General features: G+C 40.1%; 1 protein-coding gene across 1 annotated transcript in view; it reads left to right on the top strand.

Moving 5' to 3' along the window:
* sys1 (SYS1 golgi trafficking protein) overlaps window positions 1-16391 on the top strand; it is a 40326-nt gene that overhangs the window by 19144 nt on the left and 4791 nt on the right. The gene's annotated exons all lie outside the window — the stretch shown is intronic.

The following is a 16391-nucleotide window of genomic DNA, read 5'->3' as shown; positions in this document are numbered from 1 at the left end:
CCATAGCTTGCATCTACTTCCAACGTAAATGGCTTCTGAAAATCCGCAAAAGCAAGCACTGGTGCAGAAACTAGGGCAGCCTTGAGCTGATGAAAACTTTGTTCACACTCTAAATCCCAAGAATCCAATAACGGTTTTGGGGAGGTCCTACCTTTTCTACCTGGAGGGAGGAGTGCAGAGACCAGTCTATGCAAGGGAGCAGCCATGCGTGAAAAACCAGCTATGAATCTCCTATAATAACTAGCAAATCCTAAAAAGGAACGCAGTTCTGCTAGATTGCTGGGCGTTTTCCAATCCTGCACTGCAGCTATTTTATCTGGATCAGTAGAAACTCCTTCGGCAGACACCACATGCCCCAAATACTTCACTTGCCTCTGGAAAAACTGGCACTTTGAGAGTTTCACTTTAAGCCCCTCTTTATCCAGACGAGAGAATATTTCTTCCAACCGCTCCAAATGCTGTTGCACGGAGGATGAAAAAACAATCACATCATCCAAATACAAAAGCACCGACTGATGTCTGCAATCTCCAAACAAACGCTCTATCAGGCGCTGAAATGTACTGGGTGCATTACACAAACCAAACGGCATGCCGTTGAACTCAAACAAACCAAATGGGGTACAAAGTGCAGTTTTAATCTTATCCTTCTCAGCAAGGGCGTAGATTTGGTTTTGGCATTGGTGGGGACGGATGATTCAACCACCAAACTCTGCCCGGTAGCTTCAAATAGAGTCATGACAATAAAAGAATATGACTTTAAGGACTTAACAACATTACTTCAGTTATAGTACACCAACATCTCTGATACATTAGCACTAAGGGAACACTGAATGACCTGGTGGTTTTTGTCCATAAAACTACTCATCTAAGATTACCACAAAGTAAAAGATCTCTCAGCAAAATTATGCAACAGTTTAGGCACTATTGCCCCGATCAAATCAGTGAGCTGAGATTTTCTATTCTAAACACGAACTACTGTTACAGCAACAGACATGGGCTACTGGTGTCCCACACAACAACTCAATGTCCACTATGTGAAGGAGCCAAACACATGCCTTCTCCTCTCGTTAAGTGAGATAAACTGCTGGCATATTTGTTTTACATCTATACTGTCCAGTCTCTCCTGGTGGACATACAGCAGCATTGTTTAATCTCATTTGAGTCATTGTTGACCTTAGCCATCTTTTTAGTCTTCTGAGAGCACTGAAGCTTCTTTCAGTCTCAGTAGATACGTTTTATCCTCAGATTACAATTATTATTCTGTGCTTGATGTGCCTCACCTTTGGCTCTTCCCCTCTGACTGCACTACGACATATTGCCACCTGATAAAATAACACATTGATTCATGCCATATAAAAAGTGAGACATGTCAATTCTACGGTGGCCCTGAGAGGCCAAACGGATTGCAACTTCGGAAAACACTTGCAAAAAGAAAAATGCTGCAAAAAGAAAAACACTTGCAAAAAGAAAAATGCTGCAAAAAGAAAAACGCTGCAAAAAGAAAAACACTTGCAAAAAGAAAAACGCTGCAAAAAGAAAAGCGCTGCAAAAAGAAAAATGCTGCAAAAAGAAAAACGCTGCAAAAGCACACACAACACAACGGAAATAGGAAAAAAGACAACGGAAATGTTTCTGGGGAGACAATAACCGGACGGACCAGTTGCACGAACCAAAACATGTATGTATGGCTGTATCCCAATTCAGGGACTGTTTCCCAATTCAGGGTCTGCAGCCTTAAAGTACGCAGCCTTAACGGTCCTCAAGGGCCGCATACTCAAAGATTGCTGCGGCTGGAAGTGCGGGGCTTGTAGGCTTGTGACATGGGACGGTCTAGCCTCCATCGCTGTAAGGAGAAAAACCTCAGGAAAGCAAAGAATCACGGGCCCAGAGTTAATTCATGTACATGGACGATTACCTGACACCTTCCGTCGACTACAGAAAGTGCAGGCAAAGCGCGCCAAGCATTCGCTCAGAGTTTATTATATACTGTCCTCTCACGTAACACTCATGGGTGGAGTACAAGTTAGGAAAAAACAACTTCTTATCTGCTGCTTGCATAGAGGCTGCACAGGATGCAAGCTTGCAAGACGAAGATGGACAAGTTGATTAACGATCTTGTAGTGGGTTAGAACAATACACGTGGGTGTTGTCTAAACTTGAGCAACTTCCTCATGTGATCACTTTGCTCCAGCTAAAGAATTTGCTGACACGCTATGTACAGGCATTACTCTACAATTTAAATAAGTTAAACATTAAGGTAAAATCTTTTCACATTCCAGCCTGTGTTTAGCAATTTGAATTGTACGGTAAAACACATATCATTTATCAGGACATAACTTCTTACAACATGTATTTTCAGTTAGTTCATCATAGAATGCATTTGCTGATTTTTATAGGCAACTTAAATACTTGTATCAGAGTCTACATCATAGTCATCAGTAAGTAACTACTTGTCTTTCACATTTTCAGTTACTACATAATTAGTTGCACTTCATCTTCATTTAACAAATAGAAAAAGAAGTCTTCATAATCTTCATCAGTTTGTGGTACATCTGCGTGAGTGATGAACTTATCATCTGTGAAATTACAGCCTTTAAACAAGGTATAACACAAGTAAAGAAAAGCAAAATAAAATAAAATATAATAAAGTAAAATAAAACCAGGAAAACTCCAACGCCGATCAACAGTCTCTTTAGAATCTGAAGCCATGTTTAAAGAATGTACATTATCTGGTATGTAGGTGCAGCACATGGTGTTGAATAAGACACACAATCCTCCTTTCTCAGCCAGGATCATGTCCAGTGCTACACGATATTGCATTACAGCAATTCGGAGAGCGTCCATTTCTTGGTTATGTCCCTCGTTGACCTTGCAGGATGCATTGAGGAACAAGCCGAATCTTTTTCCAGCATGTTTTCCAGTCCCTATCCATGGGAATAGGGCGTGGAGAACTTTCTGTCCTGTGATAGGAATACCTATGACTCTTCTACTGCAGAAAAAACCCTTCTGTGGAAAGGGTGCTGGGTCCAGTTATCTTACTGCTGTTATGATCCCAGCAGTCTTCAGAGTGTCATCGTATGCACAGTACAGTGACACAGCATTAGGTGATGTTCATAGGAAACTGCTGTCATCACCACCATAGCTTCTGGTTCCTGTGCTTTTCACAGGATCATGATGTCATCCTTGGACTCCCTCTGTGCTGTCGATGGAGCTTGGCACGCTCCCCTCATCCTTCAGGTGTCCGTCTGTTGTCCACAATCTCCTCTGTTGGCCTCTGGAAATCCCCCTTGGCACAGCTCTCATTCCAACGCAGCTTCGTGGTCCTTGCTGCGGCTCCAAAGTCTAATCTCATGATGGGCCCCAATCAGCTCGACCTTTGACCTCAACCACTGCCTGGGCTGTCAGCTATGCCTGGAATGGTTCTTGCTTCTCACCAGGCCTCTGAAGATTTCTCAGGAGATGACTGCTGCACCTGTATTTCCTTGCTAGGAGGAAAAACTTCTATTTGGAGAGCATGTCAACAATCATCAAACCACATTCTTTAGTTCAGTGAACTTCACTTATAGGCCATCAAAGCCTCATCTGAACATGCTCTACCTGCACCACTTGCATAGGTTTGATACCCATTGAATGAACTATTAATCACACAAATCGCTGCAAAAATCATATAAAATATAGTTTAATGTTAATTCATTGTTTCATGTTAATCCTGGACCCCTCCTCTTGACGCATGGACACTCCCATGAGTCAACTCATCAAAACCAGATTCCTGTCTTAAAGAAAAAGGTTAGCTAGATCATGTCCCAGGCAACATCAGGGCATCTCCCCCTCTGGAGCAGCACCACCCCGGACCTATAACCCTGCAATAAAAGATGTTAGTGTGATTTACATATTAAGTTTGCTTAAAAACTGGCTCCGCCAGGAGCCTGCATACACACCATCATGGCCTGAAAAACAAGATCTGGAAGTGAAATCAAAATAACCTTCACATGTTCCCTAAAACACAGTGTAACAGCATCACCACTCATAACCTGTAAACACAGTTTCTTCACACATAAACCCAGAAATCTTGTAGTAGAAAAACATTAACTAGTTGTTCTGGTATAAATCACATGATCAAGTCACATGGAGAACTGTAATGCTGTAAAAAGAAATGTAAATGTTAACGCTGCGCAGGTGTATACACTCTTTCTCACAGTAATCTCTATGAACAACACAAACCCATGAATAACACACCCCTGGTAGATTCACAAACACAGAAAGTGGCATTTAAAAGTTAAATCGGTATGCAACCTCGGATGTTGCTGTCATCTTTCTGCTCCTGTAAAAAGAAACACATAAATTCATCCACCCTTTTGTCCTGTCTAGGTGGAGGTTAACTTTGAGTCGTAGTCAAGTCTTGTCAGGTTCTATCAGTCAGTCAGTTTGTTTTTATTTCCATTTATTCATTCATCCATCCATTCTTTCTTTCTTTCTTTGCTGATAGTGGAAACTATCGCCGCATTTGTTTTCCACCCTCAGCAAAATGACGTCATTTCAAAAGAAAAAAGAAGAACTTTAGATCGGATTACCTCGCTGAATCCTTTTTAGGCAGGGACTCTCATTTTCTAATCGTCCCAAATAAGTGGCTTTCTCCTGAGCCCATTTTAATGTGGAGAAACTCACTTGTAACAATTTTCTTGACGACGTATCGTATAGCGCTTCTAATCGTGCAGATCTGCTGAGAGAGATTATCGAACAAAACTTTCAGTGCACTGTGAAAGTATCAAAATAAAAAGGCCTTGTTAAGTCATGACACAAGCTCCTCATCTCAGGAGGGTAAATCATACCATTAGCATGGTTTATCATACCATCATACTAATTGGCAGGCTCAACTTCACAACAAAAGAAAAATCATCAGCTAGATTCACTCCGAACCAACCATCATCTGCACAACACACAACATAAGCCTAATGTCTTATTAGCTATGAGTTTAATCCCCAGATCTGTGCTTCTCACTCATTTAGGCCACACACACCCATTTTATTCAGTTTTCCTTTTTCCCTTCATCATAAAACATGTGACATGTTGTCATGCACTTCACAAAAGAAGTTTGTTCTGACGTATTCAGAGTTGTGTATCTAGGTACAGGATTCACTCGCACATCAAAACAGGAAACTCAGTGTTTTAGAGTCTCCACTCTAACAAACTCCAACACATCTCATTCACTCGTGCTAGAATTCAGTCACCTTTCCTCAATCTAAGAACGATCAACTAATTTGCATATCAGCTACTAACCCACTAAGATGACAGGACAACAGAAATTCATGTTCAAAATGTTATCACAAAAATAGAATTTCCCTCATACAGTAAATTACTTGTGCTGCATCAATCAAGCAGGAAGCATCTCCCAATTCACTATATTAACAACTAAATTTATTGTCTGATTACTGGTTGGTCAAATCAGAATCCTTTTTCCCACAAAGGTTAAACTGTTGTCCTGAAACCTAGAGAGTCAATTTTTTTTATTTTTGGATAAATTCAGCATTTGATAACAAGTGTCTGTTAAATTCACACTATTTTAACACTGATGAGAGATAACAAGCTAATTTTCATTGCATGTGTGTTTTGTGTTATTAGGCAGGTTTAATGCATGTCTGTGGAGCTGCATATCCAGCAGAACATGTTCTTAAAGCTGCCTTTCCTACACATTTCTCTGCTATTATTTAATCATTTTGTAACTAATGTGCTATGAGTCCACTGATCTTTGCATCACACTAAGTGACTTGGACAAGATGGTAAACAGACTCACATGCTTAAGATGTTGTCTAATCTTCATGAGTTCTCTTGTATTTGGAAGTGTTAGTAGGGTTAATGCATGTTCTGCTTGTGTGTGTGATTTTGTATGTTTCTTTTTGCAATGTTTCAGACTCCTTCACAATTTTCCCACTTAAGCAGTCAGTTTTGTTTTCCCCAGGTTTGCTAACCCAAATTTTGATTTCCCAGATTAAACAAAATTCCTATGTGTTCTCACCACTGCTCTCACTCTGTCCTCTCCCACTTCAACAGTCCAGTAGCAGGCAGTTCTTCTTCAGCTTTGTCTTGTGTTTCACTGTCTCTTCTTGCCATTTTCTCCAAAAGTGGCAAATGTCAAACTCCAACAGTCTCCTCAGTTCTCCTCAAACGTTCTTGTCACATGCACAGAGAATTTGCAGCTTGTTGGAAACACAGTGCCATTCATCCAATCAGGCAGGATGATGGGTTTGCTCTTCTTCTCCGATGCGTTTTGTCCACACTGCTGCTGCTTGCTGGGACTCTTTGCTCAGGACTTTGCTGCTGTCTCTTTATCTGCCATGTCATTGCTCTTTGGAGCTGCATTCCTTGTCTTCAGGGAGGAGTGAGAGCTCGCTTGTGAGTTTAAGAGACACATGGTGCTGTAAATAAGTTAGCCAAAAACTTGGCCTGAATGTTTTTAATGATGTTAAACTGTAACTTTCTTCCAACCGCTGCATGTGGAAAATTGATTCAGGTCTGCTTGTCACCTGAAAGTGACAAACTAAGACATTTTCATTATTATTATCACTGCTTAACCAACACACACAACTCTCTCTCTCTCTCTGTTTTTGTGGTCTGTCCTTTCTTAAAAGCAGAAAATGAGATTGTAGTTGCTCTTGGCTGAGCAACACAAAACCTTTTTCCTATGATTATTTTTCATCTACAATGTAAATTTTGTCTCTTTTTTACTCCTTTTTTTTTTAATTTTATTTATTTATTTTTTTTTACAATAGCTGGTGACCTGCAGAATCACCGCTCTCACAATCAGAGGCAATTACTTTTACACAGCGCACAAAAACACTGTGACGTAAGACACATTCACACTCACTTTTTTCATCTGCATAATAAATAATTTGGCCAATGGCATGTGCTATCGTGATCCATAAATATGATCACAAGTTTATTTAACTATTTTTCAACCCTCCAAAACAAATAAACAAAAACATGATGCTATGAATACTCTACACACATGAGTCAAGATGCAGGAAAACTGCTCACGGAAACTCTGCACATTACAGTTATCATAGTTCTATTTCCCTCTCTTTGAAGAGTTCTCAGCCAGCTCCTGATCTGATAATGTTTAGCTTGTTCATCAGCTCAGAAAAAACCAAAACGTAACCTCACACAGTGGTTGCGTGCTTTGCCCCACAGTGGCAAAGACTTGCACTTTCATATTCAATTCAGCTTCTCCGTCATGTAGTTTTCAGCTGTTTCATACAGGGTTCAGCATATTAGTTGTTATTATAGGTTTGCTCTATATCTCAGCAAAGTCTCATCCAGGATGACAAGTTTTCAAGCAGGTCAAGTGCCTCTATGCACTTAATTAGTTAAAATATTTACCTATTTTACTTCATATGTCATTGTACTGAATTTGAGCAACTCTAAGCTTAATGCAGATTACTTTCAACAATTATCTACCTCGCATCATAACTGACTGAGGTGCCTCTTCATATTAATATTATTTTATCATTAACACCAATTTACAGGTTGTTATCCTTGCTATTATTAGTATGAATACATTAAAGATAAGTTGTAATTTAATTTTGCCGTTCGTTTATTTTTCATTATTCAGTCGGGTCTATTTCCAACCCTTTTTAAACTACTTTAAACTACTTTGATCTCCATGTATAAACACTAATTTGTCCGGCGCCTGGACATTTTTTCTCTAGCCACTGCTCATCAGCAGTGAGTTTGGTGGGCTGATTAAATAAAAAGACAGTAACAAAGGAAGTAGTTCAGCAACTTAATGTGCTGTCAAAAAAGTTAACTTACTTCCGACACACAAACATTTATACACAGTCGCGCAGATCCTTACGGCGGATCACTCCTAAACCCTTACGGCGGGTCACTCCTAAACCCTTACGGCGGGTGAGACCTTTAACGTGTTTTACTTTACAATCCTTTCGGCGGATTAGTCCTATGAACCCTTACAGTGGGTTAACCTTATTACACGTATTTTTTAAAATCCGTACAGTGGATTAGACTGTCAAACCCTTTCGGCGGGTGAAACCTATTTCTGTTTTACGCGAGTGTGATTGAGTGGATTCTTTTACCTTTCCAAGATCTCTCCATCTATGTTTGAGGTCTTACACTGGATCCCAGCGTCGTGGACCGCTTAACCGGCCTGGACCCGAATTTTTTTTACGTTCCAGGGCTTTCGCTCCTTCCTTGAGGAGGCTGTCGACAGTCTGCGGTACGGCCCCCCGACAGCGATAGGATACAGGTAGATCTCTTGTTTGGAGTCACAACAATAGAGTTGCTTTTTCCAACTCCGGCTCGGAGGACCAAGAAATGTAAGGAGAAAAACCTCAGGAAAGCAAAGAATCACGGGCCCAGAGTTAATTCATGTACATGGACGATTACCTGACACCTTCCGTCGACTACAGAAAGTGCAGGCAAAGCGCGCCAAGCATTCGCTCAGAGTTTATTATATACTGTCCTCTCACGTAACACTCATGGGTGGAGTACAAGTTAGGAAAAAACAACTTCTTATCTGCTGCTTGCATAGAGGCTGCACAGGATGCAAGCTTGCAAGACGAAGATGGACAAGTTGATTAACGATCTTGTAGTGGGTTAGAACAATACACGTGGGTGTTGTCTAAACTTGAGCAACTTCCTCATGTGATCACTTTGCTCCAGCTAAAGAATTTGCTGACACGCTATGTACAGGCATTACTCTACAATTTAAATAAGTTAAACATTAAGGTAAAATCTTTTCACAATCGCGCTGCCCAGGTTGCCTAGCAATCAAAATACGCGAACCAAAATATGCTAACAAGTGCACTGGGACTGGGTGACACTTCAAAGAAGTGGAAGCGGAGCGGCCAAAGAGTAAACTTTCAAAAGTAAGTTCTGAATATTATGTCACTTAATTTATATGCAAATGTTTAATAATGAGGAACATTAAAACATTACTGTTGGCCACATGCCGGCAAAGTTATGTGACATTAGCGATGTCACATACTTTCAGCGTTTACTTTGTTTTAAAGCCTTTACTTTAAAATATATGCCGTTCGATAGTCGACTTTAATCTTACAGAGAATGTGATGATTTTGTGGATAATTAAAGTCAGTCATATATCCACAAACACAACAAGCTGAAAGTCAGTGATGCTGCTTGGTTTGCAGTCCTGAATATCACAGCACAAGCAGGATTCACTGCACTGTTAATGTTAGCTATGTTATATTGCTGCCTCTGTTCGGTGGTGTCGAGCCAAACGGACTTTAACGTGCGTTTGAACGAGCTGACGGTTCACTCGTTAAGCTGAAAGAAAGATACTTTAATCACAGGAGTCACACATGTGTCCACTTTACCATCTGGGAACTCTTCTTGTTTAGCACTCGTAATAACACAAACAAAATCCTCCTCCTCTTGTGCTGTTTTGTAGCAGTGTATACACCTGAGACTGTCACCTGTCTGTCTGTCCTGCACTCTCTCTTTTTCTTTCTCTCTGATTGTGTAATAAAAGTATGAACATGTATTTATAAGTTACACTTGTGTTTGAATCCTGCAGCTTATCACACATTTGATTTCCATGTGTGACAACTGCAAGTGTCCAGAGTGAGGACAGACTGAGGGACCCACTGCTGCACATCATCTGTGAGGCTTTGCACCCCTGATGATCCACCAGGACAAACTCAGCAGTGTGTGAGGAAGAGGAGGAGGAAGAGCCAGCAGCAGCTGATAGATGGAGAGAATAGACAGACTGTTCCCTGTTTGTGAAGGACTGCTAGAAAAGTTTAGAATAACTAATTGTCTGTCCTGAATCAGTCTTATTAGGTAATGTTCAAATAATTTGATCATTCCAGTGTTTTCAGTGTGGGAGAAAGTACTCAGGGCCTTTAAGTTACACACTATGAAAGGCAGCAACAAGTTTAATGTTCAGAAACCTAAAGTATGTATCAGCAGCAGAATGGAGCTAAAAATAAATGTTTGTTTCAGTTCTATGAAGCTTTGAGTATTTTGGATTAGTAGCACTGCTGTGTTTGTTGCATCATATTGCTGTAATTGTTTATATGCTTTATATATTCTGAGGTAAGTTGATCTATAGTGTTACATCATATTCTATAAGGATGTTATGTGTTTGTATACTTTGTGCCCAGTTTAACCCATTTAGCAGAAGTCAGCCTGTTTAAGGCTCTGATATCTATTCTGTATGACTTAAAGCAGTTATGACATGGTCTGATTTTCTCATCCAATAAAGGAATATTTAATATATCAGTCTACTCTTTATTCTATCAGAAACAGTTATCACAGCTCGTACATTTGCTTCTTCCACGCATATATAAGCATTGAGCCAAATTTAGTAATGCCAACATATTAAAAGAACAATATTTGTCTCTTATATATAATACATCTATATATACACTGTCACAGATACTTGTCTTTAAGTGAAGATTTAAGGTGATAGGAAATATAAATAAATGCAACTTGAATCTTTTCTGAAGCTCAGTGTTTGGCACAGAATTCATGTTCACTGCTGTAATAACTAATAATGATTAATATAATATTGGCCATATTATATTTACATTACCAAAGTGAGATGACTTTAGTCTCATGAACAACATTAGCTAATTGTTATTTACTAGCTAATCTTAAATGACTGTTCAGTACAGAAATGAAGCCCAACAATCATGTTTTACAGTCCTGTGGTCTCAGCCTCAGATACTTATTAAATCACACAAAGCTCATGTAGAAACAAATGTACAAAATATGTTCTCCTTCATTTCTGTCAAACAAAGCTGTATGAAACGTTTCCAGCTGTCAGTATCATGATTGCTAGGCAACCTGGGCAGCGCGATGGAGGCTAGACCGTCCCATGTCACAAGCCTACAAGCCCCGCACTTCCAGCCGCAGCAATCTTTGAGTACGCGGCCCTTGAGGACCGTTAAGGCTGCGTACTTTAAGGCTGCAGACCCTGAATTGGGAAACAGTCCCTGAATTGGGATACAGCCATACATACATGTTTTGGTTCGTGCAACTGGTCCGTCCGGTTATTGTCTCCCCAGAAACATTTCCGTTGTCTTTTTTCCTATTTCCGTTGTGTTGTGTGTGCTTTTGCAGCATTTTTCTTTTTGCAGCGTTTTTCTTTTTGCAAGTATTTTCTGAAGTTGCAGTCCGTTTGGCCTCTCAGGGCCACCGTACAATTCAGATTCTTTGCCAAATATACACTAATGAAACAATTTACATCAGCAGCCTAACAATTGTCATGATAATAAATACTAGTTAATCTACAGCACCAAATCATCAGTCAGTCACCTGTGTCCGAGCTACAACATGTTAGAGCTGCCTCTGTCACCTGATGAATGACAGTGAGACATTCCACATACATGCAGTCACACATGTGCTTCAAATACAGTAATGAACCAACAAGTCATCATCCAATTTCACCTGTGATCTTGTGTCACCATTACTCGCTGAGCTTTGTGTTGGTTCTTCTGTCACCTGACAAACAGGACATACATGACAATAAGAATAAAATGTGTAGCTGCTTCAGTGTGTCTGTCAATTTGTGCAGATCTTGACTCATCAGTAATGTTTGTAGGATGAGTGCATTTTTAAAACAATTTGTGCAAACTGCACTACAAGGTGGATATTTGCAAAATCATGACTACCTCATGACATTTTGTCTCAAAAATTAACCTATGAATATGTCAGTGCCATTAGGATGAAATTATTGTGTCACCAACATTTTAACGTTAGACATATAATTCTAACGGTCTCTGTAAACTAATATCCTGGCTTGCTCGAGGCTGCCGTTTTCTCTGACAGTTTCAATCAAAATTAGAAATGCTACTCTGGGAGACTGAGATAACTAATAGTGCTGCCTGTTGTGCAGTTAGTTTCCAAAACATGTTATTCGTGGTTACATACAATTTTAGACTGATGTGGGCCAAAGCCTAGCATAGCCTGTAACGTTATTGTGACGGACACATTTTATGAGTTAATTTGGCTTTAAGTGACTTACAGGTTTCTTTGAAAAATACTTATATCCAGGTTCTTCCTTTTTGCTGCCATCCCCCTCTCCTCCTCGCAGCGCAGGCTTGCCGCTGCTAAAACTAAACAGAGCTCTCTGAAAGGCACAGCCAACCACATTGGCCATATTTGTCACATGAGGTAGGACTCCAGTAGAGGACGTAATTTAACTCTTTCTGCAACGCTGGGTGAATGAGACGTTGACAGATCGTTTTTTTTTCTTCTTTCTATCGGGTTTGATTTTCTTTACTCGAATAGATCAAATTATTGGTGGGGACAATTCAATAATCGCTGAATATTGGTGGGGACGTGTCCCTTCCGTCCATGCCAAATCTACGCCCTTGCTTCTCAGCCATTTCCACCTGATTATAACCACTAGCCAGGTCCAAAGTGGAAAACCACTGAGCACCAGTCAAAGCATCCAAGGATTCTTCAATCCTTGGCAGAGGAAATGCATCCTTTCTGGTCTTGGCGTTTAACAGTCTATAATCGACACACATGCGTAGACTTCCATCCTTCTTTTGAACAAGAACTATTGGGGATGAATACGGACTACTACTTTCTCTGATGATACGAGCTTGCAGCAGCTGTTTGATATGATCCCTTGCCAGTTCATACTGAGACGGAGGGATTCGTCTGTATGGTTATTGCAGTGGTGTTTCATCTATCAAAGGAATTTCATGAGTGATCAATTTACTACAACCAACATCCAACTCATTCTTGGCAAACTTTTGCTTGCCGTTTCTCGCTCTCCTCAAGATTTTCAAATTCAGGCAGATCCAATTCCGCTGCATTGTCTGCCATTGTATGACTGGAAATATAAGCTGTACAACACTGTGAATTTACAGAGACCTGTATTTCAGAATTGCCCTCTGCTAGCACACTGGCCAGTTGAACTGTAGCAATCACCCGACGAGGTGTCAACCAGACATCAGTTTTACCCACATTAGTAACTGGAACAAAAGCCTCCCCTCCTTCTCCCTTTACCAATGAAGGAGACACCAATAGGCCTTCCGGGAGAAAGCCATCATCAGGCCCGAGGGGTTCAATCAAGAGGTCAATGGGTGTATTCACAGGCATCTTTGGACAGGTAACAGGAACATAACTTTGCGTTCCAGCTGGAACACAGAAAGACTTCTTAGCCTGTACTCTAACACGATGGGGTTCAGGAGAATTTGCCATGGCCTCCATCATTTGGCAGTATCTCAACGCTCTTCTCCAACCACGTGGCGCAGTCTTCAAAACTGGAGCTTCCCAGAGGTCAGAACCATATTGTTTACACAATTCAGAGTACAGGGGGTTCAATACATTCATTCCTAACATATGGAGGACCACAAGAGCCACGCGCATCGAAATAAAAAATCCCGTGCTTAATTAATGAATTGTAGAATAAAATCTGCATTTGTAAATTCATTTTTGAATTCCAATTTAATAAACTGATTTTTAAAATGCTTTTTAAGTCTTCATTTCAAAAAACATTTTCGAATTGCACTTTAATAAACTTCATTTCAAAAACCTTTTTCGAATTGCACTTTAATAAACTGCATTTCAAAAACCTTTTTCGAATTGCACTTTAATAAACTGCATTTCAAAATCCATTTCCCTTTCCTGTTCGCTCAGGGATTTACATGTGGATTAGCAGTTGGATTAACAACTTCATTTTAAAAATCCTGCTGCTATTCAAATGAGCCACACCGTGGGATGTAAGGAGCTCTCTGATTGGTTGGTCAGACACAGGCTGTCTGTCAGCCTGAATTTTTCTAGCTCATAGCTTCGCCCTGCTAAGAAGCGTGTGTGCTTGTACAAAGGCCGTTCGGCCTCGGGATTTACACTCGGCTCGACACGGATATGTGAAGAATGAAGGGACCCTGCAGCGAAACGGAGAGCCCAACCTCTGACTGAGTGCCTGTTTACAACGTCTGACCACCTGTGAAGGTAACGTGCTGTACAAATGTGTACAAGTTAGAGACTTCCTCACTAAGATTTTAATTGTGTGTTAAAGAGAAAGAGATTAGGAGGTAAAGTAGACGATGCAGAGTCCATCATCACTGAGGCCGTCTTTCCTGCATGAAGTCCAGGTGCTGGTTTTCCAGTGTGTGCGTCTTATGGCCCAAAGCTGACTCAGAGCCGTAACACCATCAATGGCTGCAGTATGGAACAGGTGTGGGTGTGTCCTCATCTCCCAGAGGAGTCCAAATTGTCATCAAACAGCCCTACAGACACAAAAATGTGAAAATATAAACAACCAGACTATCAGCAGTGATTTAAGTACTTTAAGACCTCTGTGAAAATCATTTACAGTATATATCACAGAATTTAAGGCCTTTATGATCACAGAGCATACAGAGAAAAGTACTAAACTGAATCAATTTCAGCTTTCAGCATTTTAATCGCTAGTTTAAAGGCTGTAGGCTGCAGCCGTTGCTCTAACACTGTATAAATGTAACAGGCCTGAGTGCTGGTTCTAATAGTTGCTTCCAGCTTTATTTGTGAAGAGCACAGCAGCTTACAAAACACGTAGCTAGCTCGTACAGCTGCGACATAAAACTTTCATAAGCTAAGATGACCTTAAAATAACGGTGCTACGTGTGGTGATGCTAGCGTTAGCCACGTTAGCACGCTACCTTCACAGGTGGTCAGACTTTGTAAACAGGCACTCAGTCAGAGGTTGGGCTCTCCGTTTCACTGCAGGGTCCCTTCATTCTTCACATATCCGTGTCGAGCCGAGTGTAAATCCCGAGGCCGAACGGCCTTTGTACAAGCACACACGCTTCTTAGCAGGGCGAAGCTATGAGCTAGAAAAATCCAGGCTGGCAGACAGCCTGTGTCTGACCAACCAATCAGAGAGGTCCTTACATCCCACGGTGTGGCTTGAATAGCAGCAGGATTTTTAAAATGAAGTTGTTAATCCAACTGCTAATCCAAATGCTAATCCACATGTTAATCCCTGAGCGAACAGGAAAGGGAAATGGATTTTGAAATGCAGTTTATTAAAGTGCAATTCGAAAAAGGTTTTTGAAATGCAGTTTATTAAAGTGCAATTCAAAAAAGGTTTTTGAAATGCAGTTTATTAAAGTGCAATTCGAAAAAGGTTTTTGAAGTGAAGTTTATTAAAGTGCAATTCGAAAAAGGTTTTTGAAATGAAGTTTATTAAAGTGCAATTCAAAAAAGGTTTTTGAAATGAAGTTTATTAAAGTGCAATTCAAAAAATGTTTTTTGAAATGAAGACTTAAAAAGCATTTTAAAAATCAGTTTATTAAATTGGAATTCAAAAATGAATTTACAAATGCAGATATTATTCTACAATTCATTAATTAAGCACAGGATTTTTTATTTCGATGTGCGTGGCTCTTGTGGTCCTCCATACTAACACACCAGGTACAGATGTCTTTTTCTGTGCCATGTGGCTATCTGTTGGATCTCCCACAATCAACACCTCTCGACGAGGTAGGTGAATTCCCAGGATTGTAACATCCAACTCAATATACCCAGAATAAGGAATTTGTAGGCCATTAGCTGCTTTAAGTCCCAACCAACCACAGTCTTTAAGCTTTTCATCACTGAGATGAGAAAAGTTATTTTTAAAAGAGCTTTCTGTGATTGTTGTGACCATGGACCCTGTGTCCAGCAAACATGAAATAATAACCCCACCCAAATCAACCTCCCCTTCCAAGCATTCACCAACTAGATGACTGAGTTCTACATTATTGGAGCCTTGCAACCCTCCCACCAGTGTGTGGCTCTGTGGACTGGTGGGTACTAGTTTTCCGCCACCTTAGTAGTTTGGCCATCAGCCCTAGCTGCTCTTTCATGCTGATTTCTATCAGAATTGGGTAATGTCGGGCAAAATCGGGCAATATGTCCAATTTGCTCACACCTAAAACAAATGGGTTTACCATTCACCGTTCTTCTACGTCGAGAAGTGTGATTGCTAGAAGCAGCCACCTCCTGTGGGTTTAATGCCTTAATGACCAACTCTAATTTTGTCTGTTGGGCTTTAACAACTCCACCACGATAAGGTAGTATTTTTTAATATGAATAGTAAAAAGACAAAAAAAGGAAAGGAGGAAAAAACCCCAATGAAAACAATTTAAAAAACCCAACATGTTAATATGCCCTTTCTCCTTTGTCTGTCTGGATATTTTAACAGCTTCTTATTAATTATTATTTGAACGTTTATCATTTTATTTCTTTCTCGATTTATATATGCAAGAAGCAAAATTCATAATTTTTTACAACCGTTTGGAAGTTTTAACTTGGTAGATTTTCAAAATAAATGTAGCTAGTTCATCAAAAGAAATTTTCCGAAATGAAAAATAACCTATTATGAACAAAACAATTATAGACGTTGCTTTTTGATGAATTATGAGACATTTTTATTA

Source organism: Neolamprologus brichardi, chromosome 5 (assembly GCF_056152115.1).
Source record: "Neolamprologus brichardi isolate AB-2024 chromosome 5, ASM5615211v1, whole genome shotgun sequence".
In the NCBI taxonomy this organism is placed as follows: Eukaryota; Metazoa; Chordata; class Actinopteri; order Cichliformes; family Cichlidae; genus Neolamprologus; species Neolamprologus brichardi.
Note: the sequence above shows the minus strand (reverse complement) of the source record. Positions and strands in the feature narration are given on the sequence as shown.